The sequence below is a fragment of the Lycium ferocissimum genome, unplaced genomic scaffold, assembly GCF_029784015.1.
Source record: "Lycium ferocissimum isolate CSIRO_LF1 unplaced genomic scaffold, AGI_CSIRO_Lferr_CH_V1 ctg4535, whole genome shotgun sequence".
Classification (NCBI taxonomy): Eukaryota; Viridiplantae; Streptophyta; class Magnoliopsida; order Solanales; family Solanaceae; genus Lycium; species Lycium ferocissimum.
The window spans coordinates 22,726-50,555 of NW_026725694.1; the positions used below are offsets into that span (position 1 = coordinate 22,726).

The window sequence follows — 27,830 nt, forward strand, 5'->3', positions numbered from 1 at the left end:
TGTTATCATGATAAATTCAATATACATAAGGTGTGCCTACACTGTATAAACCTAACCCCTAAATGGCTTTCAATGGTTCATGGACACTTCAAACGAATACTTGATTGTCCTCAAGATTACATATTCCAAACTCTGAGTGGTCTCTCTCATGGAAAACAAGATAAGTTGATAGGTGCACATTACAGTCTTGACAACTATAGCTTAATCAAAACCAAGCAAGCACAACCCAAAATCTTCCATTAGTACACATTTTCACAGAACATAATGCAAGACAAATGCAACACTAGAGACCAAACTGGAAACATCTGTAGAACCAATTGTCCAGGCCCCTTTTAAGCCACTGAGTTTTTATATAGGTTATATGAATCCTAAGTCTAGTAGGTCATCTTTATTTTAAATAGCATAAACAAGTAGGCAGGTGGCAGTCTCAAAATGCATATGCTTTTCATTCTTTAAACTGTTCTGGCACTTCTCTTGACATTACCTTATTGGCAGGGAAATTTCAGTTGACTTAAGAGATGCACTTGGCTATGACAGGATTCTTAACCTTTTCCTCCCTTTAAAATTGACTAAGTTTCACAAATTCTCAACTTTATATGCACAGGAGGAAAACAACTTCATTTTGACATGTTTAGAATGAGCCTAACTTCATCTATTACAAGATTCTTTGCATCAACGTTCATGTGACTTAATTCAGAAAAAACAAGATAGAAAGAAAGCATGGTCTGGCATTCAGAGAAATCATATATGTAAGAAGAAGGCCAAATATACCCCTCCCTTAACCTTCAAGAATCATTTACTAAAGCTTAATGTAAATGGGGAAGAAAACAAATTACTCCTAGAACAATAAATTGTAATTACAAATTCACACAAGGCATGCATAACATCCAAATTACAAGCCCGATTTGCTAAAGCTGTTAGGTGTCACCAGATTCTTTTCACAAAAGGGAAGGATTCCTCCATTTTTATCTGTATAGACAAGCAATATTCAAAACAAAAGAAACTTCTTTTCAATTTTACTTGCAAATCTCAACTGGTCTAAATATTCCCCTCAAGGCATGATGAGGCAGACACAACACGCAAAGTAATCCAGTTTTTAGATTTAGCAACTTTAACAATGTGACAAGATGATCTCTAAGTGTAAGGGTTGAGAGGCTACACCCCATAACTTAAAAGGGAGGCCATGACAGCCTCTTATTTAGGAGAAAAGGTACTATGGGTCAAGCAAATGATTGACCCTTTCTCAATACTCTCCTAAGATGTCTTTAAAAGACCTTCCCTGTCTAGTTAAGTGGCTTCCAGCCTTATATCATGCAGTCATTTCCTTTTATTACTTCTTTTTCAATCACAGATTAAATAACATTAGGCAGTTCACAAGTCTAACAGTCAAATTGTTTCCCTTATTTCATTCTTAAAGACTATTTACCCCTATTTCATTTCTTCACACTCCTCTTACTCGGATTGTTATCATGAAACTTTCTTTCCATCTGTATCTACCTTTTTGTGCCTAGACAGTTACAATCAAATGATCATCACTACCATACCAGTTGCCTTACGCTCATAGAAGATCAAAAAGGACAATCATGTTAGAGAGTAAAGTTTAAGTCCAGGCTGTTCAAAACTTGAGCAAATAAATAAATAAAAAAGATTGCCTCTTTTCCTTTTTTTTTCCTTTCAATATCTCTTACTCACAAATCTGGAATTCATGGCCTTTTACCAAATTTAGACTCACATATGGGTGAAAATAATCACAGATTCAAAAGCAAGATATCAATCCTCTACTTTCCGTGCCCTATTACTTCATTCTTCAAGTCAAGCCAATCAATAGAGCAGTGTCAGCACAGAGTCACAAACAAGAGAAGCAGACCTCCTTTTAACATTGTCCTAATTCCATTCTTTATTCTATACACTTCTTAGCTTTAGCATGACTAGATGGTGAAGTTGGCAGTTAATTCATTACCCATTTAGCAATTTAAACAATCTTAGTCAGTTTTAGAAGAGGACATGGCCTTGTGATTCCATTATTTCTCCTATTGCTCTTACTTTCTTATCAAGTTCCACATATTTAGGCAGATAAATTACTACTAGATGTGAGCCTGTGACATAGACTATTGAGTCAAGTTATGAATGCCATGTGCACAAGCAGACAAGTTCACACAAGGTAAAACAATTTTGAGCAGACCAAGGAAAACAGGAGTGACATTTTAAGCATTATGTACCATGTGCACAAGCAGACAAGTTCACACAAGTTAAAACAACTTTGAGCAGACCACGGAAAACATGATTGACATTTTAAGCATCATGTTCTCAATAATTTCTAGGACTTCTGCCATGGATCATGGACACTAAGCACTCATATATCACAAATCATAGGTGATCACACGCAGCCTACTCCAGGTGATAATACGAACACAGTCATAGTCACGGACAAACAAGCAAACCACAAACCTAAAGAGGTATGATCCTATTATCACGACCCAATCAGAGGGCCATGACGGGCACTCGGAGCTAATACACCGAACATCTCTAAACGTACATCTCATAAACATTTCTGGGTGGACCATAAAGATAGTTCCTAGATATCATAATCTGTAAGGACATATATCACAATATAACGACACATCTCTATATATTCTTCAGCAAGTACTATATATTCTTCAGCAAGTATGTACATCATCACCAGCCGATAAGGTTACTAAAATGTCATACAATGATATGAACCGGTAGGGTTATGAAATGTCTAACTATACACACATGTTTACGAGCCTCTACATAGAGTACAAGTGACCATAACGAGAACAATACCAATAGACTGTAGCTCCGAAGTAAGTGGAGTGCTCCTGAGAATCCGCTGATAAATCACCTACGGGTCAAATCCGTGTACCTGTCTACCTGCGGGCATGAACGCAGCGTCCACAAGAAAGGACGTCAGTACGAATAATGTACTGAGTATGTAAGGCATGAATAACAGCATAATAAGAAATATAGAACATAACATGAGATAATGATAACCTGTATGTCTGATTGCATCTTAGGGCGACTATCATGCATGCTTAGTCTTTTCACAAAAACCTTTCTCATACTTGTATAACAAAATAGCGCTGCGAAATGTGCAGCCCGAGCCATAAATGTTTGTCTTTGTGGAACGTATAGCCCGATCCATATATGTTAGTGCCGAGGAACATATGGCCCGTTCCATAAATATAGTGCTGCAAAACGTGCAGCCCGATCCATATATATTAGTGCTGAGGAACGTACGGCTCGATCTATAAATATAGTATGTTAGTGCCGAGGAACGTACGGCCCGATCCATAAATATAGTGTGTTAGTGCCAAGGAATGTACGACCCGATCCATAATATAATATATACATATACATAATGTAAATAGCATGCATGAAATCTCATATGAAGGCTACAACTTTATCGAAGTGACGTAAGGTCGGTAACCTCCGATTTATATTATGGAGCAATCATTATTGCTATATTTCATCTTGAAGGAATAAGTAACATAAGATGAGATCAACAACAGTGAGTAGAATTAAGGAAATCAAAACATAAACTCAATGATCTCATAATAGCATTAAAATCATGAGCTTTGGAATTTCTAGAATTAAAATCATCATCATCATGTTTATCATAGAAAAGTCTCATCTTTAGTACCATAAGAAGTTTTTAAGAATCAGGAACTTCTAACTTTTGGAAGTAAAAAGGTTATGGAAACATCTATGAAATCATAACATAGGAATCATGTCTTTTGAAGGAAAGGGACTAGCCTTAACATATCTTTTTGGTCTCCTATTACATAACACTTATCCTTCCAAGCTCGTAAATCTACATTCAAGAAAATTTATACCACTGTTAGGCTTATCGCCATATGCATATCTTAAGTCTTCGAATTAATTCCTTTTAAAATCTGCCGAAATTCGGGCAGCATCTCCCCTGTATTCTTTACCTCCTCCAAATACCAAAACAACTCCCAAACAATACCAACAACATCAACAACAATATCAATACCAATATATTCTAGAAAACATCCCACACGATGTTTCTCCAATTTTCAAACCAACCATAACAATATCTATAATACCATAATCAAAGAATTATATTCATTTTAATCTCAAATTAATCCAAAATTCTCTTTTAAACTCACCTCATGGCTATCAACTTCACTTCAACTCTTTATGACTTTTCTCCTATGATTCTTTCCTTTCTAAAAATTGCTCAACCTTTACATCATCTCAATCGTGTAAATAATAATAGGAAAAAAATACCTTATAGTGGAAGAACTTCACTTTATTCACCCCTTTCCAAGACTAAGTTCATCACCACCTTGAAGAGAAACAAGAGCAATCATCTTCCATGAATTTTATTTGAGATTTTGATGTTGATATTCTCTCTTGATGATATGGAATGGTTGTGGAAAATTATGGAGGGTTATGGAGTATTATGGAAATTTATAGAGAGTTATGGAAGGTTATAGAACCCTCAAGAGTTCTCAAGAATTTTTTAGAAATATGAAGGATGAGAAGATGGTTAAAATGATGAAAATTAATAGGTTATAGGGGCATTTATAGGTGAGTGTTGGGTCGGGTTCTTTGTAGCACCCGGTTACTGTAGCAGCATTTTTCTACTCCGTCTGCCTAACTTGTAACGTCCATAACTCCCTGCTTCGATGTCTCATTGATGAACGGTTTGTTACCTTGGAAACTAGACTCGAAGATCTTCATTTTAGGCTTTTGGAACGCCATAAAACTCCTTATATATCCGGAGATATACCCCTCCAAAGTTGACCCAAAATTCTGTCTAGAATTCTGCACACTTTTTTTCCACATTTTCGATCAACTTATTTTCTCCGCTTGCTTGGTCACGGAATCTTTCGAAACTCTCCATACTTGATATTTATCATTGATCATACTTGATAATAGCCATTTCCTTTGGTTCCAAGGTTGTCCTTCCCGGTTACGACTTACGAGATCGTAATTCATCATTTACTTCATTGTTACGTATTTCCCATAGCTTGTACCTTCCAAAACATTATATGACGTCTCTGATACCCTATTAATATGGTGAAGTATGTGGCATGCTCATGCTCTGAAAGTGCGAGGTGTAACATCCTTCCCCCTTAGAAACATTCGTCCTCGAATGTTGCAACTTGCGAGCTTACGACCCTTTCATTAGTTCCTTGAAATGGTTATCTTCCTTTAGTTTCTGATCCCCATGCTCTTGTACTATGGGCTCATTAGTCTTCTTTCATATCCTCCCAATTCTCTGTCAAACTCACTCAATAGTTCTAGATCCTCACGTTCTTATGTTTGTACTCAGTGGTCAACTGATATCTAGTTACTTTCCTAGGACCTGTTGCCATTAAGATGGTCTTAACTCATGATTTCTATGGCTCCCTGCCCGTCTATGAGTACTCTTAATTATTGTACTCTTTTGCCTTGCTCCTTATTTCTCTACTAGTAGACAAATTCTCTTGTTCAGATATGGCACCCTTCCTTGCTTGCTTCATTGGTGCTATTTTAGATTATCCCTTTTTGTACTCGTCGACCTTATATACATACCATATCATCTCCTTTTTAATTCCTTGGTCGGACTCTTTAATTCCTTACAATATCATCCTATTCATACCTGAAATTTTCCTACAATTTCCTCTCCTCAGTTTTAGCATAATTGCAATGTAAACTCACATAGAACTAAGATAAAATCCTACTTAATCATAACTTCCTTTTTATACGAGTATGCTTTCTTCTTAAGTCCTTGATTCTCTTGTACTGGTGATCATTTGAGACTTAAATTAGCCGATTTTCTTCTTTGACTTCCTATCGTTGTCCTTACACCATTTTTGTCGGCTATTGCATCATGACGATGGTCTATATGGTTCTATAGCATATACTTTCTCATTTGATATGACCGGCGACTTGTGACTCCACGACTTCCAAGGTACTTTCTAATCTCAGGTAGCACCGCTGTCTTGCTATCCATAGGCACACTATCTCCCTTTCCTTTGGAGATCATTGAGATCCTTATAATTATTCCTCTTGTTAAACCTTTCTTCTCTTCTAGTGCTAAGATTTCCCTTTCTTCAGCTTCAGAATATTGTACCTCATCTTAGAACTAAATTTGTTCTTCCCCCCTTTTAAAGGATGTTTTCATATACCGTAACCTTTGAGTGTTAACCGTCTTTGATAGTCATCTGCATGACCTTAGCGATCCTGCAACTCCTCTATCCCATATAATGTCGGAGTTCTCTTCATCACATGGTTAAACTTGTTTTCCTTTTTACTAGTAAAATGCCTGTTTCCATTAGTCATCCTTTACTCTTAGGTTAGGAAACCTTGAAGTGTTCCGTTACGAGTGAGAATCCTTTTTTATGCTGAAAATCTTTTCTTGAGGTACTTTCTTCCCTTAAATAGGTGTACCAATCATGGGTTCACATCCATTCTCCTAGTTAAATCTCAGGAGTTTAAAATTTCCTTATCGCTCTTATAAGATTTGCTTATTTCTTCTCAAGGATGCACCTTTGTCCATTATTTACAACCTTCTTAGCTCTAGTTATGAAAACGTATAGGTTGGTTCCAGGGTCCTCACATTCATCCCTTGTCATGTACAACATTACTCTATCTCCCGTTGGTTTATTTAAATTTGATCCTGTCGTCTGTTTTCCTACTTTCATCTTGACCTTTTCATCAAATATATATTACCTGATCCTCAATGGGTATACGTTTTCCTTGTCCAAGTTTCTCTCCCCTTCATGGTATCATAACTTTCTTTTTCCCAATGCTCATGCTTACATATTTGGTTGCGTTACCGCTATTTGACTTTGATTCCCGAGAAAACCCAATCTTGACTCTTTCTGTAGCGCTTGCTACCTCAATTTTGACATACATCATAACCAATACTTTTAATATGTCGTAACATCAATCATAAGGGTATACACAATACTCGATGTAGCCACTCGTGACTTATATTTTTATCGCTTTTCAACACCTTTTCTTACGAGATATCCCGTTGCTACTTGATTTTGTCCTGAATCTGTGGCTTTAATACATCTCCCCTCTCTTTTTGCCCAGCTAGCCAGAGAATTCTAGTTGTAATGCTCATATGCTCCTAATTTACCATGGGCTGTTCTGGTTTCTCATATTCCTTTTTTATTTTCGTATGTCTAAATTTGTAGATCTTCCTAGCATACCTTCCTACGTCCTAATTGTAATCCTTGGCGGCATAACTTTACTCGTACTTGTACCCTCCCTCTTTGTCTAAAATAATCAACCTCACATCCTTTTCTTTCCTGTAGCAATAGAATCGATCCTTTCGATATTTTATATTCACTTGTACACCTACTCTCCTCTTTCCTTACACATAAGCTGACATTGCACCTAATTTCTCTGTCATCAAATACAAATAACCTTCACAACACCCGTCTAAAAAAATTTGAGGTGAATCCTTCTTATAAGGATTAGCGAGAAATACACCACACATTCCTAAGGTTGATGCAATTTCTACTTCCTTTGTCGGCCACGCAACATCACATTTAGAAGTTATATAAGCAATCTAGAAGACAATCGTAATTACATTCCAACTTACCTATCTATTTCTCATTCTTAAGTAACAGGTCATCATTAATGCCCGAAGTAACTTAGCCATAATGATTCTCAGAATAATACCAACTATCAAATACTCGGAAACCCCCTTTGAAGTGGAATGACTGGTGACTTCTGAATCCCAATGCAAACTCACATCATATAGGAAAGTCTGATAAAATGAGTCTGTGTGCCTGTAATCAACCCGTCCTGATCTTATGTATATGTATAAACTTCTAGAGTAAAACTTTCCCGTACTCGTTAACTTCCTTTCCCATATCAATATCTTATCTTTATCTCTTGCTCACCAATCTATAAATCGTAATACTGCATTTGAATTCTTAGTGTCAACATTCCCTATATCTTCAATAAATCTCAATTCTCTGAAATCTCAAATGATTCGAACTCCTTTAATTACTAATCATTTTTCCCCTCCAGGGTTCTTCCCTTAAATTAAAATAAAATTATTCTAAAACTTCTCTTGGAAAGCATCTCATAATGGTTCATTCAATCATGACTTACTAAACGTCCGATTGTCACATTTTTCCTTCATTCTTTCTCTATAGCATAGCTATTCAAACAATTCAATTTGTAAAACCTTCGGAAGAGTTTCCTCTATAATTCTTACTGCCTCATTCCTGCACACAGCCCAGAAAACACATCCAATGCCTCACAGGGCGATCACAATACTCGTAACATTTACCTCAGGTTCTGATATCAAAGTCTATCAATATCAATAAGACAGGAAACATACCTTCCAGATTAACAAATTCAATTCTCATCAATTACCTCATAGCGGTATAATCAACTGCTTATCCGTAATCAAAACATTTAAGGTTAGAATCAAAGACATCACATCCTATAATTTAGCTCTACGGCATGATCTAAGATGAGAAAGAAAGGTCATTCATTCTAAAATGCCCTGCAGCCTCTTGTTTATAAGTGTGGCATGCTTCACACTAATAAGCAAGACTCTACTGGACACGGCTCGTAGACACACCCTACGATGAACAGCTCTGATACCACTTTTGTCACAACCCAACTAGAGGGCCATGACGGGAACCCAGAGCTAACACACCGAGCACCTCTAAACATACATCTCATAAACATTTCTGGATGGGCCATAAAGATAGTTCCTGGATATCATAATCTGTAAGGACATATATCACAATATAATGACACATCTCGATATAATCTTCAGCAGGTATGTCTATCATCACCAGCCGACAAGGCTACTAAAATGTCATACAATGATATGAACAGGTAGGGTTATGAAATATCTAACTATACACACATGTCTACGAGCCTCTACATAGAGTACAAGTGACCATAAGGACCAATACGAACAGACTGCAGCTCCGAAGTAAGTGGAGTGCTCCTGAGAATCCGCTGATAAATCACCTATGGGTGAAATCCTTGTACCTATCTACCTACGAGCATTAACGCAGCATCCACAAGAAAGGACGTCAGTACGAACAATATATTGAGTATGTAAGGCATGAATAATAGCATAATAAGAAATATAGAACATAACATGAGATAAGGATAACCTATATGTCTGATTGCCTCTTAGGGCCAATATCGTGCATGCTTAGTCTTTTCACAAAAACCTTTCTCATACTTGTATAACATAATAGTGCTGCAGAACGTGCAGCCCGATCCATAAATGTTAGTCTTTGTGGAACGTACAGTTCGATCCATATATGTTAGTTTCGAGGAACGTACGGCCTGATCCATAAATATAGTGTTGCGGAACGTGCAGCCCGATCCATATATCTTAGTACCGTGGAACGTACGGCCCGATCCATAAATATAGTATGTTAGGGCCGAGGAACATACGGCCCGATCCATTATATAATATATACATATACATAATGTAAATAGCATGCATGAAAGCTCATATGAAGGCGACAACTTTATCGAAGTGATGTAAGGTCGGTAACCTCTGATTTATATTATGAAGAAATCATTATCGCTATATTTCATCCTGGAGGAACAAGTAACATAAGATGAGATCAACAACAGTGAGTAGAATCAAGGAAATCATGACATAAACTCAATGATCTCATAATAGCATTAAAATCATGAGCTTTGGAATTTCTAGAATTAAAATCTTCATCATCATGTTTATCATAGAAAACATCTCATCTTTAGTACCATAAGAAGCTTTTAAGAATCAGGAACTTCTGACTTTTGGAAGTAAGAAGGTTATGGAAACATCTATGAAATGATAACATAGGAATCATGCCATTTGAAAGAAAGGGACTAGCCTTAACATACCTTTTTGGTCTCCTATTACTTAACGCTTATCCTTCTAAGCTCGTAAATCAACATTCAAGAAAATTAATACCACTGTTAGGCTTATCGCCATATGCATATCTTATGTCTTCGAATTAATTCCTTTTAAAATCTGCCAAAATTCGAGCACCATCTCCCCTGTATTCTTTTCCTCCTCCAAACACCAAAACAACTCCCAAACATTACCAACAACATCAACAACAATATCAATACCAATATATTCTATAAAGTATCCCACACGATGTTTCTCCAATTTCCAAACCAACCATAACAACATCCATAATACAATAATCATAGAATTATATTCAATTTAATCTCAAATTATTCCAAAATTCTCTTTCAAACCCACCTCATGACCATCAACTTCAATTAAACTTTTTATGACTTTTCCCCTATGATTCTTTCCTTTCTAAAAATTGCTAAACCTTTACATCATCTCAATCGTGTAAATAATAGTAGGAAAAACATACCTTATAATGGAAGAACTTCACTTTATTCACCCCTTTCCAAGACTAAGTTCATCACCACCTTGAAAGGAAACAAGAACAATCATCTTCCATGAATTTTCTTTGTGATTTTGACGTTTATATTCTCGCTTGATGATATGGGAAGGTTGTGGAAGATTATGGAGGGTTATGGAGTATTATGGAAGTTTATGAAAATTTATGGAGAATTATGGAAGGTTATAGAACCCTCAAGAGTTCTCAAGAATTCTTTAGAAATATGAAGGATGAGAAGATGGTGAAAATGATTAAAATTAACAGGTTAGAGGGGTATTTATAGGTGTGTGTTGGGTCGGGGTACTGTAGCAACATTTTTCTGCTCCGTTCGCCTAACTTGTAACATCCATCACTCCCTGCTTCGATGTCGCATTGATGAACAGTTTGTTGCGTTAAAACTAGACTCGAAGAACTTCATTTTAGGATTTTGAAACACAATAAAACTGCTTATATACTCGGAGATATACCCCTCCAAAGTTGACCAAAAATTCTGTCCAGAATTCTGCCAACTTTTTTTTCAAATTTTTGACAAACTTATTTTCTCCGCTTGCTTGGTCCCGAAATCTTCCAAAACTCTCCATACATGATATTTATCATTGATCATACTTGATAATAGTCGTTTCCTTTGGTTCCAAGGCTGTCCTTCCCGGTTATGACTTACGAGATCGTAATTCATCATTTACTTCATTGATACGTACTTCCCATAGCTTGTAACTTCCAAAACATAATGGGACGTCTCCGATACCCCATTAATACAGTAAAGTACGTGGCATGCTCATGCTCTGAAAGTGCGAGGTGTAACATCCTCCCCCCCTAGAAACATTCATCCTCGAATGTTGTAGCTTGCGAGCTTACGACGCTGTCATTAGTTTCTTGAAATGGTTATCTTCCTTTAGTTTCTGATCCCCATGCTCTTGTACTATGGGCCCATTAGTCTTCTTTCATATCCTCCCAATTCTCTGTCGAACTTAGTCATTAGTTCCATATCCTCACGTTCTATGTACTCAGTGGTCAACAGATATCTAGTTGCTATCCTGGGACCTGTTGCCATTAAGATGGTCTTAACTCATGATTTCTACGGCTCCCTGCCCATCTATGATCACTCTTAGTTGTTGTACTCTTTTTCCTTGCTCCTTATTTCTCTACTAGCAGACAAATTCTCTTGTTCAGATAAGGTACCCTTCTTTGCTTGCTTCTTTGGTGCTATTTTAGATTATCCTTTTCTGTACTCGTCGATCTTATATACATACCATATCATCTCCTTTTTAATTCCTTGGTCGGACTCTTTAATTCCTTACAATATCATCCTATTCATACCTGAATTTTCCTACAATTTCCTCTCCTCAGTTTTAGCATAATTGCAATATAAACTCATAAACATAGAACTAAGATAAAATCCTACTTAATCATAACTTCCTTTTGATACGAGTATGCTTTCTTCTTAAGTCCTTGATTCTCTTGTATCGGTGATCATTTGAGACTTAAATTAGCCGATGTTATTCTTTGACTCCCTATCGTTGTCCTTACACCATTTTTGTTGGCCATTGCATCATGACGATGGTCTATATGGTTCTATAACATATACTCTCACATTTGATATGACCGGTGACTTGTGATCCCATGACTTGCGAGGTACTTTCAAATCTCAGGTAGCACCGCTATCTTGCCACTATCTCCCTTTCCTTTAAGATCATTGAACTCCTTATAATTATTCCTTTTGTTAAAACTTTCATCTCTTCTAGTGCTAAGATTTCCCTTTCTTCAGCTTCGGAATATTGTACCTCATCTTAGAACTGAATTTGTTCTTCCCCCCTTTTAAAGGATGTTTTCATATACCATAACCCTTGAGTGTTAACCGTCTTTGATAGTCATCTATCCCATATAATGCCGGAGTTCTTTTCATCGCATGGTTTAACTTTTTTTCCTTTTTACTAGTAAAACGCCTGTTTCCATTAGTTGTCCTTTACTCTTAGGTTAGGAAACCTTGAAGTGTTCCGTTACGAGTGAGAATCCCTTTTGACGCTGAAAATCTTTTCTTGAGGTACTTTCTTCCCTTAAATAGGCATACCAATCATGGTTTCACATCCATTCTCCTAGTTAAATCTCAGGAGTTTAAAATTTCCTCATCGCTCTCATAAGATGTGTTTATTTCTTCTCAAGGATGCACCTTTGTCCATTATTTACAACCTTCTTAGCTCTAGTTATGAAAACGTATAGGTTGGTTCCAGGGTCCTCACATTCATCCCTTGTCATGTACAACATTACTCTATCTCCCGTTGGTTTATTTAAATTTGATCCTATCGTCAATTTTCCTACTTTTATCTTAAACTTTTCATCAAATATATATTACCTGATCCGCAATAGGTATACGTTTTCCTTGTCCAAGTTTCTCTCCCCTTCATGGTATCATAACCTTCTTTTTCCCAATGCTCATGCTTGCATATTTGGTCGCGTTACCGCTATTTGACTTTGATTCCCGAGAAAACCCAATCTTGACTCTTTTACGTAGCGCTTGCTACCTCAATTTTGACATACAACACTATCAATACTTTTAACATGTGATTGCCAAGACCTGGAATTCTGCTGTGAAGGATGCGGGTCCAACTGGATATGTAGATCTATCTGTCCGAGGGAATCACTGAGAGACCCGTTAAATCCTCTAACGTTTGTTCAACTTTGACGAATCTTGCTTGCATCAAAGCTGAGTTGGGTCAATGTGGTGACAAGGCAAATATTGAGGCCTGATCCGTTAACTACCAGCACCCTTCCTATCGATTTGTCGTGACATTCTACGGTGATGTTAAGGGCACGGTTGTGGGTGGTTCCTTCTGCCGGTAGGTCCTCTTTTGAGAAGCAAATCTTGTGTTCTCCAATAATACGGGCCACTAACCCAGCTGGGTCCTCACTATTTGTACCGGTTGGCATATGTGCTTCGTCCAATACCCTCATGAGAGCCTGCCTATGTGATGGGTAACTGGCTAGCAATGATAGTACTGATATCTGCGCGGGTGTTTTCTTCAAGTGTTCAACAATGGAGTAATCTTTCAGCTGCATGAACCGCCAGAAATCCTTAGCTTCTCCATCGATTTTATTGCTTCTTTTTTTTTTTGCGTGTTTTCCTTTCTTGCAGCATTCTGAGCTAATTCCTCAGGAGTGTAACATCTTTCGGAGCGGGTCATGCCTTGGGCCATGGCCACTTGCGTAGTAATGGGCTTTGTTTGACCGTCCGGCTATGCCGATCCACCACAGGTGCCGGAATCAGGACTTTGAATCTCGGTGTCGTTGCCGTGGTTCCCGGTGTTGGGATAAGAACCTTGAAATTTGGGCACTCCTGGAGTGTGATGAAAGCCACTATGTGCTCCAAGGATTCGGCCACTTTGGGGATTAATGCTCTACAAGCTTCCCAATCCTCATTCTTTTCAATAATGTGGACTCCGTTGTTTTCGTGATTGGGCAACGGGTTCGCATTCACATTAGGAGTTGCGGTTTCTAAGACGATTTCTCTTTTTTCAATCAGATCTTGGATCTTGTGCTTGAGATTTATACAATCTTCAGTGTTGTGCCCATTCCCTCCTGAATGATAGGCACAGGTTTGATCGTTCTGGTAGAATCTATATTTCGGCTGTCTTTGGTTTTGGCGGAACCTTCCGAATCAGACCCTCGACCAGCAACCTTTCGAAGAGCCTAGCCCTAGGCTCGAGGAGCATGGTGAATTCTCTTACTGGCCCCCTCTCAAAAGAAGGACGTGGAGCATTGTATATTGGGGGTGGCGGTTGGTTTTGATAGATTAATGGGAGTTGATAGGCTTGTGGTGGGTTATTTCGGTTATAATTCTGATGGGGTAGTGCTTGGTAGGTGGGGGCGGACACACGGACACCAGGCGGAGCCGTGTAAACTGGTATAGTGGTGGTAAATTTGGGTTGTGCATAGTACACATGCGTTGGATAATTTATGAGGGTTGTAGCTATGGGGCTAGATAGTGGTTCTTTTGGGCTTGGATTTGGTGTGTGGGATATGCTGGCCACTTCTTCCTTCTTCTTGCAAAAGGTTCCTACAATGGCTTGCCCTAATGCTTTGTTGAAGATGCTAACTATTTTCTCAGATTAGAGGCCGTTTTCTATGGCCTCTCCCATCTTGACCAATTCAGCAAACGGTCTTCCGGCCAAAGATAGCATTTTGTCATAGAAATTAGGTTTTTAGGACCTGATAAACACAGAGACTAGCTCTCCTTCACATATCGGAGGCTGCACACGGGCCGCCTCGGCCCTCCACCTGCTGGCGTATCCCCTGTAGTTTTCTGTTGATTTATGTTTGACCATTTCCAGGTAATAGCGGTCTGGCACTGTTTTGATGTTGAAACAAAACCTTTCCATGAAGGATTTTGCCATGTCTTCCCAGACATGCCATTGCCCCATATCTTGAGTTGCGAACCGTTCAACGACTTCTTCAGTTAGGCTGCGACTGAATAGTCGCATGATCAAAGGTTCATTTTTCTTTACTCTAACTAGTTGGTCACAGTAAGATTGGAGGTGTGCCTTAGGATTACCCACTCCTTTGAACATTTTAAATTTCTGGATTTTGAATCTCTCGGGCAAGTCCAGATCCAGATGTATGCATAGGTCATCATATCATAGGCCTATATCCTTTCTTACAGATCTGTTGGACTTCACCAGTAATTCTTCCATCTTCTTCTCCATATCTTTTTCCCACTCGTCTTGTTCGGCTCTCTAGGATTTTTCCATTTCTTCACAATGGTCTAGTTCTTTGTTCCCCGAAGAGCACTTGCTGGGGATGTTGAGAGTGAAGAATGAGACTTAGTGGGCAATCTGATTGAGCGGGACAGTGGTGGTTTGCCCAATTGGCAGAGCTGGGGTGCGCAATTGGCCTGTCGGACCAACAAAATGGGAAACCTGGTAGGAAGGGACTGATTGGGTGGTCCCTGGGATTTGAGTGTATTTTGCTGGGGGACGAGTGCGGTAAGAGGTTCCAACGTGATTTAGGCTGGTGAAGCTTAGTGGAGGTAGGATGGTTCCTGGTGGGTATACGGGGAAATGATTGGGCATTGGCGAGCTCAGGAAAGGGAATGGAAGAGGAGGCCTCATTTCCTCTATCGAGGCGACCTTGCCTATTTTTGCGGCTTCGCTCCTAGCTACCTTTTCTTGGAGCTTCGTCACGACAGTCAGTAATTGTTACATCTCGAAAAAAAATTCGTTAATGCACAGTGAATAGACTAACGAAGGGCACGAAGCATACGATATTTCAATAAGTAAGGAATGACATTTGATGACCCTAATTAAGATTTCAAAGACATTCGAGCTAAGAGGAGAATGTTTGCCAAGAGAAGGCGAGGCATACGATATGTATCGGAAAGGATTTACGAGTAACAAGTTAATGATGATTAATGATGCTTTGCAGAAGAGTTATAACATCCCTTAGATTGTTAATGAGGTGATAAACAAGTGTTAAGAAGGTTCCATAAGGATTGGAGATCAAACGAGTCGACGAGAATGAGTTTGGAAGAACTGGGCATTATATAGCGCAACATACTGGCTGTATAAATTATACTGGCCGTATAATCACCCAGATATGGCCAGCCTTGGACGAATCTACGGCCGGACATACGGTCGGTGAAATTTATACGGACCGTATGTTGGTCGTGATTTGGAAGGGGCTGAATTTGAGTATTATTAATAAAGGGGTCCAAGTTATTTCATTTCATTTCCCTTCACTCCCCTCTCTCTAGAACATTTCTCCACACTTCTCCCACAAGAATTCAAGAGATATTAGTGATCAACTTCATCAAACCAAGTGAATCAAGTGTAAGAAACTCATTAAAGTTCATCCAAGACAAGGAATCCAAGTGGAGGTGAAACTAGGGTTTTGTTCAAGTGAAGTGTTTCCACCCAAGGTTCATTCCTACACCATCTAAGGTAAGTTTTATTGTATTTCCATGTTGTTTAAGGTATTGAGAGGTTGAAAGACTTGGATTGTAGAAGGAAATAGAAAATGGGTCATGAATGTGGGAATAGTGTCATTTTTGAGTAATAGCTTGGATTGAGTCATGATTCTTGATATGTTGTGATTATGGTTATGTTATAAATGATGTTAAGAACATGGGATAGACATTGTATATGTGAATGAACGTAATAGTGTGCTATGACCATGGAAATGGATGATTTGAAGTGAATGGAGGAATATGGATAATGTAGGTGAATAGACTATTGTTATGATGTTGTGAATGTTATTATATATGTTTGGGAGTTGATATATGATATGGAGGAAGTCGTATAAATAAGGGAGATGTTGTCCAATTTTTTCTAGCTTTAGTCATGTATGCTAAGCTATCAATTTTCTAATGATAGTATAACTCTAATGAAGGTAGAAACGTGAGCATTGAAGGAGAACGTTCAAGCGATAGAATAGTTGAACGAAAAGGTATGTAAGGCTAACCCTTCTTTCAATAAGGCATGGTTCTTTGGCTATACACCTATCCTTTCATGAGCCTATGATGTCCTCCAAATGATTCTATCTTTAAAAGCTACTAAGCTCATGATTCTCGATATGTTACGATTATACTAAATTCCTTATATGATGAGTAATCCTCTAGGGATAGATGTAATGAACGACGATAGTAATGATGTCAAAGATGCTTATGAGCTCCTACGTATATGTGTCTATGTATGACTATTATGTAACAGAGAGCTTATATGGGTTTGGGTATGTTATGTATCGCGCGCACCGCCTTTGGTTGGGTATGGATAACCACGAGCCTTGGTAGGGCCAGGTATGTATACTCACCGAGCCTTGCCATGGCCGGGTATGTGAAACACCGATCCTTTATGGTCAGGTGTGCTATGAATATGAATATGTAAGCGAATTATGAATATGAATGCGAATATGGATACGAAATGTAAATGAGTACGGATACGAATACGGATACGGATATGGATGCATGTACACAGTCACGCATTAGAAATGGAATGTCCCTATGAAAAGCAAGTAAGTGTTTATGACGATGGTTCTACTACCTCCCATCTTACGCTTTTTCTTATGTTGTCTATTGTGCTTTTATAATGATGTTGATCATGCTTTACATACTCAGTACATTCTTCGTGCGCGTCCTTTTGTTTGTGAATATTGCGTCATGCCGCAGGTGGCCGGGAGACGAGGCTTGATCCATATCTTTATTACTCGGGGGACTACGAGCGGAGCTCCATTTCATTCGGAGCTACAACTTTTGGTATTTATTCTTTTGTGCACATACTTATGGGCATGGCGGGGTCCTGTCCCGCCTATATGATATGACATACTCTCCTTAGAGGTTCGTAGACATGTGCATATGGTTAGATGTATTTGTCCTTGTCGGCCTATCTTTTGGATATCATTTTATTAGCCTCGTCAGCTTATGTGCATTGTTGTGGGCATAGTAACGTTGCAATCACATCTTCTTGATATGACACCTCCTGTGGGTCTTGGGCATCTCCTTTTTGGAGAGCGAGCTCAGTTCCATTCTCGGGAGTAGCAGTCATTTTCTGTTTGCCTTTGTCTGATAGGGATACTAACGCAGCTTTTGATCTTGTGAAGTATGCCAGCTTTTAATACTACGCTAATCGGCCTCGTTCTATAAGACAAAAATAACTTAACGGTAGATAATGTTAGTTACCGGTTGTAAAGTATAAAAACAAGATATCACACATTGGTATTTAGAGCACACATAGCACATAAAGTCACATATTAAGCTCGAATACTTTTGATCCTCTTGTCTTAAAGGCTCGGGCGTTTGTGGGCTTATAATTATTTAGGTGGATCTTGGTCCAATGTGCTTTTTAGCCCACGGCAAACTCTCCCTTGCTATAGAAGTCAATCAAATGGTGGGGGGAAGGGGGGGGGGGGAGGGGAATTGTAATTTATATTATGTAGGGGCCGAGTCTTATGTAGACTGCCTATGTATCCCTCCAAGGGAAATCAGGCCCTATCGTAGTTCATTTTACAAAGGGGTATATATATATATCCAACATATCTTTCAATCTAAACCTAGCTAAAGACATCCCTAGACCAGGCCCGATTAGGGCTTCCCGTGTATCCTTCCATAGGGACATCAGGTCGATGCGGTTCCTTACAATATTTATGGGGAGGGGGTAACCTTTTGTCTGCAAAAATAGAGACACTTATTATCTACCCAAAATTGTTACACCCCGTATCTTCGAAGAAGCACTTATCAAAATTGAAACATAAGTACGTTGAGTTATGGTTAAGTAAAACCACTTTGGAATATAAGGAGCAAGCATTATTAAGTATATTTATTGATTGAAGGATGTATATAAGGTATACCAGAAGTTTTTATATGGAAATGAGCGGAAGAAATGGAGTGGTACGACTTTGGACAAAGGATAGGTAAAGTTTCGTGTGAAAATTTTGGTCGAACTTGAGGGAAGAATATCTCTTAGCATATGAAGTGTTTTTAAGTGAGACAAAAGCCTAAAATGAAGTTCGTCGAGTCTAGTTTCCAATGCAACAAATCGCTCATTGATACGGCACTGGAGTAGAGAATTATGGACGTTACAAGTTAGGCTAATAAAGAAAAAATGAGTGCTACAGTACCCGGCTTGCTACAGTGACCCAACCCGACTTTTGAACCTTATAAAAGGGGAAAAACCCCATATTTTTCACCCAAAATCAGATTTTAACGCTCAGCAACATAAAGGGAAATTATGTCATAAAAAGTTGAGGGTTTGAGTGATTTTCAAGTGACGGAGTATTAATCGAAGCTCGCTTAAAGCATAGATGTGATTCTAGTATGGTTTTGCGGTGGATTTAAGGTGGATATTGAAGATATAGCTGTTTTAACAAAAATAAGGTATGAATCTCTCCTTATTAATATTACTTTTGGTTTATTTACGAAGATAGAGTGATTAAATGGTTGTATAATAAAGTTATTGGTTGAGAAATTGGAAAAACATCGCATGGGATATTTTATGGAATATTTTAGTATTGATAATGATGTTGTTGATGTTGGTGCTGTTGTAGTTGTTGTTTTGTTAGTATTATGAGTTCGGGTTAGGGATATAAACAGGGGAGATACTGCCCAAATTTTGGCAAATTTTAAGAGGATTTAATTTGAAGGCTTAAGACAAGCATATGATAATGAGCCTAACAATGGTATGAATGGATTTATATGTAGATTACGGGACTACGAATGATCTTATGTAGATTGAAAGACAGAAAGTAAGTTGGAAAAGTCGAGAAGTAAGCTTCCATGTATATTAAGGCTACTTCCTTTCTTTCTAAAGGCATGATTCTTTTTCCTATGAATGCATACATGGATTCTATAATATCCTTATTTCCAAAAAGCCCGAAGCTCACAATTCTCAAAGTGCTTATGATGCTAAAGATGGATGTTTCTATGATGGTAACAACGATGATGATTCCATTTCTTAAGATTCCTACTATTGAGACCTTTTTGACTATTTGCACAAGGTACGCTATTCACGAAGATTATACTTGGGTTACCATAACCCTAGTGTAGTACTCCTCTCTAGTTAAGAGCTAGTATAAGAATAGTTGAGTTATATGAGATGATTGAATGTCAAGAGGTATAATTAGTGGATATGTTGTTTATAGGCTATTATGTTGCCTTCGAGTTATCATTATATGTATACGCCTGGCCTACGGGTCATGGAGTTATCGCCTGGCCTATGGGTCATGGAGTTATCGCACGGCCTACGGGTCGTGGAGTTGTTGCACGACCGACGGGTCACGGAGATGCGCATACACGACCTACGGGTCATGGAGTTGATTATACACGACCGACGGGTCACGGAGTTCCTTAAACGACACTGCGGGTCATGGAGTTGATTATACCTGGCCTATGAGTCACGGAGTTTTATTTATGGAGTTATTTTAACTATGCCTAACCTTCGAGTCACGAAGTTATATCTATAGAGTGATGTTATCTTGCCTCAGATGAGAGGCAACCCAAGTAGAAGCACCTCAGGATGCTTCTTGAAATATCCAGAGTATAGTTTGTTATTTCATTTCAGTTGTTATCTTGCCTTACATATTTAGTACATTATTCGTACTGACGTCCCTTTGTCTGGGGGCGCTGCGTTCATGCCCGCAAGTTCAGGTAGTCGGATAGATGATACAACTCAGTAGGCCTTCCACTCAGCCGCAGTCAGTGGACTCCACTTGGTCCGGAGCAGTAGTCCCTTTGGTAGTATGCTATTTTGACATGTATAGATGGGTGTGACGGGGCCTTGTCCTGTCCTTTCTGCAGCTCGTGTTCCCTAGAGGTCTGTAGACAGTTGTATGCAGTTGGGATATTATATAGCCATGTTGGCTCTCAGTTTTTTTGTTCAGCCTACATAGCAGCCTCGTCAGCTTGCTCAGTTGTATATATATATTTTGGGTGTGTGTGTGCCCAGTTCAGACGAGACAGACAGCATTTGTTTACATATATCTAGATTACGGCCTTGCCGGCCAGTTGATATTGTCGGTGTGCAGGTAGGCCTTAGCAGAGTTTTAGATTTAGAGTGGTTCGCTCGGGGCCTAGTTTGGCATCAAGTGCCGGTCACACCGCTCCAAATTGGGCCGTGACAAAAATACAGCTCTGCGAATCGCTGTCCTTATGAACTAGCTCTCCCTCTTGTCCTCTTTCCTTCAAAGTACTGTAGTGGCAGGATGACCAAGATCTCTTCGGTACTGATCTTGTGTTCCAGTTCGAGCTTGAAATCATAGCACTCTTCTATGTCATGCCCCATAGCTCCTGTATGATACAGACAAAATTTGCTCCTGTTAGGCCTTAATACCGCGGGCTCGTGGGCAGGTTCAACGGGTTTGATCTTTCTCAGACTAGCTAGGGTTGAGAATATGCGGGCTTATGATTCCTCAAAGACAGTGAAATCATATCGCCAGATCTGCGTGACAGCAGTGACTCCTTCTCCAGGAATGATACGATCATGGACTAATAGGGTGTGTGGCCCCTATAGAGTCCCGAGGATCCTATCATCAATCAGATTGCAAATTCTCCTTCTCAGACCCAAGCACTCATTTAGGGTATAACTAGCTTGGTTGCGGTGGAACAGACATCTCTTGTATGCATACACCAACTCGGGTGGCGGCAACCTAACCCTGGTGGTGCAAGGCACTCTTGTGGCGACCATCCTTTCGTACACCTCCTTACAGGTGACAGGCCGTGGGGCTATTCTGAATGGGAAGGAGCGAGCCTTAAAGGAGATTCCCCACCAAGCAGGCTCAGAGGGGCCTACCCTTCCTAAATTCATAAATGCCATGGTGGAGGTGACAGGCACCATTATGGATGATAGTGCATAATAGTCAGACCCCTCGTTGGTCGGGGAGTAGTTGTCAGATTCTTCATTTGCCTCGTTCTCAAACTCTGCGAACTCAGGGAACATTCCGAACGGTTCTTCTTCCCCCTTAGCTTTCACGTCAACAGGCTCTGATTCCACTTCCTCCATATTCTGAGCGTTTTCCTCCTCTTCCTCTATCGGCTCATAGGCTTCCTATTGGGGCTCTAACTCCTCCTGTGGGTCTGTGACCCAATGATCTGATCCAGTTCCTTGGTTTTCCTCTCTTCCCCCTGGAATCCCTTCTCTAGGAGTCATGGGATTCCTCTCCAAAGGTATATAATTCAGCACTAACTCCCTTACTTCCTCTGGGACATTCCCATAGTATTGCTCTTGGGGTATACCTTCGGGTGGATTTCCAACCATCTCCAGCAGTTGGTCCACTTCGTCGATCTTCCTCCCTATCTCTTAGAGGTGCTTTTCCATTTGTAGTACTTCGTCTCTCAATATTTCCGTTGTTTCTCCCAAAGTCCACGTCTCTTGGTCTCCTTGGTTTGCCATGGCAAGTCAATCCCTTTTACTGGAGATAAATTTAGGTAAGTTTAAACCTTTGGCTCTCTTTTGATATGTAGTTTAGACTATCGGATCAAATGCATTCGAGCCTTGATAAATGATAGCACATATAGCAAGTAAATATGTGAAGCACGTAGCAAACGTTCATGTAATTTTAGCATATATTTATACTACTCGCGTTCCTAAAACCCTTTTGGGTTAAGGCTATCCTATTCGATTGAAACATGCAAGTGCCATTTATGAAGGTGAACCATTGCCCCAAAAAATCATTACATAATAATAGTAAAACATCTTCCCCAAAGGGATTACAGAGATCATGGAAGCCGACAGAGGGCTTAGTATAAAGCAGTAAATCAGCCAAGATTCTCCTCCAGCAGCTGATGTCGAGGCCTGGTTATTTCTGGCTTTCTTCACCCTCCGAAGGATGGTCTGAATTCGCAGCCGTGCTTGGTATATCTCCATTCTGACGATCACCGAATCCGTTTCCTCTAAAATCCGGGCTAAGTGTTCGTCCGTATTTTCCAGACATTCTTTCAGACGATCTTCTTCCTGGGAGTCGTGGGAAGGTGCGGTCCTTGGGATAGGTACCCGAGCCAAGTGTCCTCGCAGCCATTCATGGTACCCTGGGTCACACCCTGCTTCGAATCTGTCTGGAGCTAAAGTGTCTGGTCCCCAACTCACGCGACCATTCCATTCTCTAAGGATCACCCCGGCATTCTTGATCTTTTGCCGCATGTGCTCGATGATGAATTGCTCAGGATTTCCAACCAGAGGTATCACTTGTGTCCTACCGAATTGCCTCAAGACCCGAGATGTGAAATAAGGACGGATTTCTCGAACACCGGCTAACGGTACAAAAGGAAAACTCCTACCTCAGACAACCAAATTTTTTTATATGAAGTCAGGGAACATCCACTGGATCCTGTCTTCAGTCATTTCTCCGAAAAAGCTAGCCCATGCCCCTTTAGACATATAACTAAGGTTTAAACAGTATTTTGTGAGACGGTCTATCCTGTTGTGTTTGATCAGGCATTGGACCTCCTTAGCCATGTTAATGTGTTTGATAATCCACCATTGTAACAACATGCTACATCCTTGGAAGTATCGGAAACCATTCCGACATTTGTCCAACGCCGGAAAGATATTTGCCAAAATGATAGGCGCCAAATCAAAGTACCTCGTCTCTTGGGCTTTAGTTATACCGTGGAAAATGGCATGGGCTAAGTAGATCACTTGGGTGTCTATAGCCATCGAATCGCCTTGTGGAAACACCATAATGCCCAGTAAAGCTATGGCGAATGCCAAGGGTCTAACAGCTTCCCAATCTTCCCTACTCTTGAATTCTCTCTGGTACAGAGTATACCCCGTGGCATCTCTGAATCTCTGATATAAATCCCTAAAGGTTACCGTAGGTCCTTGTGCCTAGGGCGCCTCAGTTAATGCAAGAAACTTCATGATTTGGCCGAGTATGGGCCTTTGCGGAAACAACAAGTGGTGGTCTGGTTTATGTCATTTCCTTAGACAGGTTCCATTGGTGTCTATGGCATCTCTAATTTCTTCTAAGGTAGGAGTCATCTAAATTTCACCGAAACAGAATAAAATTTCCTTATCATCCCAATGTCCGGTTAACACCTCTATTAATTCTGGATGACCTTTCATCATCATGATAACTGGTAAATGACCCAAGGTGCAGCTAATTGTTTTCTTGTGAGCATCCCCTAATCATGCCCACCAAACGCTTAACAGATCTGGAGCCTCGACGATTATGTCAAAACGGATGCGACCATCCATCTACAAAATAGAACACGGTTAGGATTTCCCCCACCCCACAGGATCAATGGTTCATCACATAGGCACTAAACATGCTTTCACATAACACATAAATGAGATGCGGTGTTCTTCGGGTCATAGACCGTCCGGACACAGGTAGTCTCCCTTATTGAGCTTTAGGTAGGTCTGAGATACCCAAAGCTCTTCTAGGTATGAATGCTCTAGTTCAGCAGGGATTTGGCTTAGCTTTATCTTAGTTTTACTAGAGTGGGTTTTCATAAAAGACCGAAAACCCGAACAGACAACTAGGGCTGAACCGCTGGGCTGTTAGACGAGCACGAACCAACCCTGCCTCATAACGGCTCCAAAAGAAGAATTTGGCTTTTTAGTGAAGATATGACCGCGTGCTCCGTGAAGTCGCCTTTGGAACAAAATATAAAATAAATGTCAGGAGTGGCGGAGTTATGATATGCATGCAATGACAGTTGATAATTGCGGAAAATAAACACATAAACAGTTTAAGGAAAATATACCCACATTATATTGGAACCCTTATGGTTAGAACCTTTAAGTCCCCAGCAGAGTCACCATTTGTAACGGTTCGCATTTTCGCGGGTGGGGTTAGCGCTCGGAAAAAGCTACTTCGAAATCGTTGGTGCTCTTTCGGACTTTGTTTTAAAAGATTCGCCACCTAATTTTTAGGAAATTAGGAAAACTGGTTTTGAAGGGTTTATTCATACACGTGAAAAATCCTTCTTAATCCAAAGTTCTAGGTAAGGGTTATGGTGATCCCCTTGGGAAGGTGTTAGGCACCCTAGTATTAAGGATCCATACTATACGGTTGATCTTTGAGTTCCAATGTGTCAGTATTTGCATAAACTGTTTATTCAGTGCTTATTTCCCGCAAAAAGATTTCTCATATAGCATATCATTTTGAAAAAAGAGTTGAATATATCCCCTTTATATACAGGGTATTTAGGTTCGGATTTATGATATCCGGGTATAAATAATTCCTTTTATATATAAGGATAATAGTTTTGCTTATAGTAAAAAAAAAGTAGAAGGTTCATTTACTTATTGGATTTTGAGTGTTCAAATTTTATCCATGCCTTACTCACATATGAACCGGGTTAATCCGTCTAGTACGCTTTAAGAATATCCTTAGCTATAGTTTGAATAAATCAAGCATAACTTCAATTGTTTGGACCTTTAATAATCTTTTGCACATTTAACGTGATTAGTTTTTTTAGGAAAAAAAGAAAGTGGATCATACCCGTGATCAAAGCATCCCATATATATATATATATATATATATATATATATTTTTTAGAAACATACTTATATTTATATATCTATTTTACACTACATCCTAATTTCATTTAAGGGGCGGGAATTTCCTTTCAGGTAAGAAAACCCATTTTTCATAACAAAACGATTGGTCTGTTTTTTTTTTTTTTAAAATCGTGGGCCTTCGCCCCAAAAATATTTGCTAGTTTGATAAAAGAAAAGGGTCCAGTGGGTTTTTAAACTAAATGGACTTTGTTTGGGCTTCCTACCATTTCACGATATATGGTCAGTCCCTATTTCTAACTGTTTTGACACATGAGTTTTGGCCAAGCCAACTTGAATATAAATTTGTATATATAAAAAAAAGACCGGTATTATTTGGTTTTAAAAGAGATCTTTTCGTGATTTTTTGCTTTTAAAACACTAAACAGAATGGGTTTTAACCCAAAACAATTCAATAAATATTTATGTTTTCCTTAAGAAAAAGTCTATTGGGCTGCAGCCTAAAATATCAAAGTTTTTTACCAAAAGCCCAGAGAAAAGGGTGCCTTCAAAATACTTTGAGAAGTAGAGCCCCCTTTTTTGCCTAATCTATTCTCTCTCTAGATTTCTCACAGATTTGTTTGCCATTTTTGCATATTTAAAAAAAAAAAAAAACCTTTTAGTTTATTATTTGTTCAAACTGTAGCGACTATCTCCTATTTTTTTCGAAATATTTTAAAAGCAGTACGCGTTCCCCAAATTTAAAGAAAATCAGGTGCTAGAGTCAAAACTAAACGGCATATATACCGTTTTTCTAAGATACCTAATTCATAATAAAAGGGTTCCAATAATTCTGTGGGTTTATAAGCAATCAATAATACAAGAAGAAAATAATATGCAGCAATATGAATGGAAAAGAATAGAATGGGGTGTACCAAACCCCAACCATTTTTACCCATGGCTGGGCCTTCGTATCATTTTTATCCGTGATTGGGCCTTTAATATATTAGCTTCCCTTTCCTCTTTTGGACTCAAAGACGCTTGAAAGATGTATTCCTTATTGGACTTTTAGCCCAACAAGGTGGCTTGACCTCTGCTCGAGTGGCCATGCAGTGGAGGAGGGGAAAAAAAAAAGACCCCGGTTAGTTTATATTTTTTTGTCCTTATCACACGTATAATATATACACATATATGCAAAATATGCTATTGTTATACTAATCCTATTCTATGTGTGAACGTACAACATGTGTATACACAGTATATCACACTTAACCAAAGGACCATGTGAAGCACATGTGTTCTATGCTTTCAAACTCAAAACATCCCAAATTAGGTGGTGGAAAGTCAAGTTGTCACCCCTTTTTTATCCGAATGTCGCACAAGTTCCAAGAGGTTTCATGAACCTCCAGCATGGCTGGTTATCCGGGAAGGGTTCAAACTAGACCCCGCTATACCTAACATGCATCTCAAACCATAACCCAAGAGAACACTGCTTCACATGCCTTACCATATGGCCTTAGGGCAAAAAGAAATACACCTCATATACGTATGAATTGAATAACTATTATCTTAAGAGCATAACTGAGACCAGTGAGGAGAAAACATAACTGAGACATGAGACATGAGTAATTTCTATGAGCATAGCACAGTCCAAACTCAACTTATCCAAACAAATCTAAGAAAATTAATCACATATAGCTCCCAACAACATGGGATCAGGTAGATGTGGCAAAGCATGCAAGAACTCAAAGGGGGATTCTCCTCTAAATTTAGTGTTATCATGATAAATTCAATATACATAAGGTGTGCCTACACTGTATAAACCTAACTCCTAAATGGCTTTTAATGGTTCATGGACACTTCAAACGAATACTTGATTGTCTTCAAGATTACATATTCCAAACTCTGAGTGATCTCTCTCATGGAAAACAAGATAAGTTGATAGGTGCACATTACAGTCTTGACAACTATAGCTTAATCAAAACCAAGCAAGCACAGCCCAAAATCTTCTATTAGTACACATTTTCACAAAACATAATGCAAGACAAATGCAACACTGGAGACCAAACTAGAAACATCTGTAGAACCAATTGTCCAGGCCCCTTTTAAACCACTGAATTTTTATATAGGTTATATGAATCCTAAGTCTAATCAGTCATCTTTATTTTAAATAGCATAAACAAGTAGGCAGGTGGCAGTCTCAAAATGCATATGTTCTTTATTCTTTAAACTGTTCTGGCACTTCTCTTGACATTACCTTATTGGCAGGGAAATTTCAGTTGACTTAAGAGATGCACTTGGCTATGACAGGATTCTTAACCTTTTCCTCCCTTTAAAATTGACTAAGTTTCACAAATTCTCAACTTTATATGCACAGGAGGAAAACAACTTCATTTTATCTTGTCTAGAATGAGCCTAACTTCATTTATTACAAGATTCTTTGCATCAAGGTTCATGTGACTTAATTCAGAAAAAACAAGATAGAAAGAAAGCATGTAGTGCAGAATTGAAGAAATCATATATGTAAGAA

At 39.0% G+C, this 27,830-nt stretch overlaps 1 long non-coding RNA gene across 1 annotated transcript; it reads right to left on the reverse strand.

Annotated features, from left to right (window-relative positions):
• Window positions 1-27,830, reverse strand: LOC132044456 (uncharacterized). The gene is made up of 2 exons (XR_009412186.1): window positions 27,415-27,830; window positions 1-340 (listed from the first exon to the last, which is right to left on the reverse strand). It is a non-coding gene; the product is annotated as an uncharacterized LOC132044456 (long non-coding RNA).